This window comes from Choloepus didactylus, chromosome 4 (genome assembly GCF_015220235.1).
Source record: "Choloepus didactylus isolate mChoDid1 chromosome 4, mChoDid1.pri, whole genome shotgun sequence".
Lineage (NCBI taxonomy): Eukaryota > Metazoa > Chordata > Mammalia > Pilosa > Megalonychidae > Choloepus > Choloepus didactylus.
The window spans coordinates 64,064,643-64,068,692 of record NC_051310.1 but is presented as its reverse complement, the minus strand read 5'-3'; the positions used below and the strand labels follow the sequence as shown (position 1 = coordinate 64,068,692).

The following is a 4,050-nucleotide window of genomic DNA, read 5'->3' as shown; positions in this document are numbered from 1 at the left end:
TGTAAGTCTTGTAACCCTTACATCAAGTGTGACCATCTTGCCAGTTTCTCAATCTGAATCAAGAGCAACAGGAAGTCCCATTATTATTGAGACTTTGTCTGAACCTGATTATAAAATTAATTCACTGCATACCTAATAACTTCAGAGCTATTTTCTCCTGTGGGTTCATTGCAGCATCCAGGAAGAGCAGCACTTTCTGTAGGATGTATAGATGAAAATCCTTGTATATCAAAGTTACTTTCCACTTCTGAAGTAAATATCATTAATCCCAAAAGGCCTAAACTCAGTGATGGACGTTCTTCAGCTTTGTCCCCCCTGGGTATATCTCGTACAAAAAACAATCAGCAAAATATACCCTCCAAAGATTGTCATACCTTGTTGAACCATGTTCAGAATGGAGCACTTTTTACAATGTTTCACAAAGGACTATTTCAAGCCTGTAAATCCAGTCAGGGAAAATGGAGGACTGGCAAAATAGGTTTTTCAAATATAGCAGGTCAAGAAACTGCTGATTCCAAGAAAGGAAGCATGTTTGTGTTACTTCGTGACTTTTACTATGAACAACATAAAGAAAATGGGCAGACAGAACAGAAGACTGACACAAACCTTAAATGCCTAAGATGCTTTAAAGTTCTAAAAATATTAATTTTATGAACCACATGAAGCAAAGGGGTGACAGCTGGGAAAGGCACAGCACCTGCCAACATGACCACTGGAAATTCCTGCCTTCTTTCCAGCTACAGTGCCATATTGAAAGTGTGCACACCGTCAGGAACCCTCCACTCTGTAAAATCTGTGAATTGTCATTTGAAACAACAGGTTCTCTTACAACACATGAAGGACAGTCACAAACTTGGTGAAAAACCTTACATTTGACAGGCTTGCAATTATAGAGCATCAGCCTTTGCTGATGTGGAAACATATTTTAGAATATGCCATGAAATTCTAAGAATTTGCTTTGTCCTTTTCTTCTAAAACTTTAAAAAATGACCTCACCATACATTTATCATTGTAGAGAGCACTGAGGAAAAGAATGTTCACCAGTGTTCCAAAAGCTGTCTACAGTTTTCAACTTTCAAGGAGGAACTGTAGCACCAGTCCCAGGGTCATCAAAAGTTTAAGAAGTCTAAGCAACTGGAAGCATTGTCTTCTGAAACAAAAATTGATATTCAAGTGTCCCTGGGACCTCCTCAACCAGGATCAGTGGAAGTAGCATACATTTCTGTGAACGTGTGTGGCTTGGGACCATCACCCCTCTAAAAATAGAATTCAAAAACTCCTCATTAATTCTAGTTTTGGTAAATTTTCTAAAGCAGGTATTTTAATCCAAATCAAAAACCCCCACAGAAAGAAAATGTTCAAACCATGTATTTGTCAATAGCACCAAAAAGAGTGACACAAATGGATCATTCATGAGTTTCTTTTAATTCATGTTGTACAATATGGTTTGCTTTGAAATATGAGTTGTTACTTTAAAATATATTCATTAGCTTTCATGTAATCATCTAGTTTAACTTTTAAAAGGTGTTTGTGTGTGTGCAAGAGAGAAATCAGGTGGCAAAAAAAGGAATGCATTTTTAATATTTTGTTATTTGTTCTAAGTTTGGAAGTTTATCCATCTGTATACGGAATGTCTAAGGTTTCTGAAGTACTTAATTTTGTTTTCATCTTTTTCTATGAATTGAAGTTTTCGATATTAACTCTTTTCCAACTGAAATGGATTTGTTATGGGATGAGAACTGACCGTGTTCAATGCTGAACTCCCAATAACAGATGGAGAAGTGTAAAATCCACAAATATGTGGAAATTAAAAACATACTCTTAACCAGTGAGTTAAAGAGTGTATTAGCCAGCATTCTTTGGGGAAACAGAAACAATAGGAGGTATCTTCAAATATTAGGAGATTTTGTAAAAGTGTCTCACACAATTCTGGATATGCACATGTCCAAATTCCATAAGGCAGGCTACAGGCTGACAACTACAATGACAGTTTTCAATGAATTCCCCAGAAGAAGTTGGCTGGCTGAAGTAGAGATGAAAATTCTCCTTTCTGACTGCTAAAGCCAACACTTCTCTTTTTAAAGCCTTCAACTGATTGGATGAAAATATCTCTCTTTGTTGGAGAGACCCTCCTTTGTTTGTTGGAAATATAATCAACCTAAATGCAATCAACTTGATTTAAGTCCATGAAATGTTCTCACAGTAATGACTTGTGCTTGTTTGACCAGATCACTGGGGACCAATACCTGGCCAAGTTAACATATGAAACCTAATGATCAAAGTCTACTCCTTGTCAACTATATGTGTCACCCTCAACCATACTTGATCTCTAAATAAAAATCAACAGACAGGGCAGGGCATGATGGCAGATTGGTGAGGTGTATGTTTTAGTTACTTCTCCAGGGAAGTAGGTAGAAAGCCAGGAACTGCATGGACTGGACACTGCAGAGCAATCTGACTTTGGGCATACTTCATACAACACTCATGAAAAAGTGGAACTGCTGAGGTCAGCAAAATCTGTAAGTTTTTGTGGCCAGGGTACCCATGCCCCTCCCTGCCAGGCTCAGTCCCATGGGAGGAGGGGCCATCAGCACTGGGAAGGAGAAGGGAGAACTGCAGTGACAGCTCTTATTGGAAACTCATTCTACTGATCCAAACTCCAACCATAGATAGACTGAGACCAGACACCAGAGAATCTGAGAGTGGCCAGCCCAGCATAGAGGAGATAGGCATAGCAAAAAACAGTGAGAAAAACTCAAAAATAAAAGCAGAGGCTTTTTGGAGTTCTGGTGAACATAGAAAGGGGAAGGGCAGAGCTCAGGCCCTGAGGCTCATTTGCAAATCCCGAAGAAAAACTGATCTCTTAACATTTCAATAACCCATTAGATCTGCCAGGAGGTCCTCTTTTTTTTCTGTTTTTTCTCTTTTTAATCTTTTTTTTCTTTTCCTGAAACAATTACTCTAAGAAGCCCAATACGGAAAGGCTCAAAGGCTTGCAATTTGGGCAGGTCAAGACAAGAGCAGAAATAAGAGGGCTCTGAGACAAAAGGCAATAATCCAGTGGCTGAGAAAATTCACTGAACAACACAACTCCCCAAGAAAAGGGGGGCATCCACTAACAGCCATCATCCTGGTGGACAGGAAACACTCCTGTCCATCACCAGCCCCATAGACTAGAGCTTCCCCAGACAACAAAGTGTGATGGAAGTGCTTCCAATAACATGCATACACCACAAAATTGGGTGTGGACATTAGACTTCTCTGCACCATCAGCCAGTTGTCCCAGAGTTGGGAAGGTGGAGCTGCATGAAATAACAAGCCCCATTCCAACATCATTTCAGCAGACTGGGAGCGCCCCTACACAGACCAGCAGCTCAGAACCACCCTGGGGGGATGGCACCCACCTCTGACATAGCATAGTCATCCCTCAACAGAGGACCGGGGGGTGCAAGGCCTGGAAGAGAAACCCACTTGCAAGTCTCAGGGACCACACACCAATACCGAGGACTTATGTGTCAGTGGCAGAGACAAACTGTGGTAGGACTGAACTGAAGGATTAGACTATTGCAGCAGATTTAAAACTCCAGGAACACCAAGGAGATTTGATTGTTAGAGCCACCCCCACCCCGACTGCCCAGACACACACCCCTTATACAGGGTGGGCAACACCAAAAACACACGCAAGCTTGGTGCACCAATTGGACCCCACAAGACTTACTCCCCCACTCACCACAGAGGCAAAGCAGGGGAGAATTGGCTTGAGGGGAACAGGTGGCTCATGGACGCCACCTGCTGGTTAGTAATAGAAAGTGTACTCCATGAAGCTGTAGATCTCACAAATTAGAGATAAGGATTTCAATTGGTCTACAAATCCTAAAAGACCCCTATCAAGTTAAGCAAATGCCAAGAGGCCAAAAACAACAGAAAATTTTAAAGCATATGAAAAAAACAGATGATATGGATAACCCAAGACCAAGCACCTAAATTAAAAGATCAGAAGAGATACAGTACCTAGAGCAACTAATCAGAGAACTAAAGATGAACAATGAG

General features: G+C 40.9%; 1 pseudogene; it reads left to right on the top strand.

The window, feature by feature from the left end:
- Positions 1–411: 411 nt before the first annotated feature.
- LOC119532661 lies at positions 412–1,260 on the top strand (annotated as a pseudogene).
- The last annotated feature ends 2,790 nt before the right edge of the window (positions 1,261–4,050 follow it).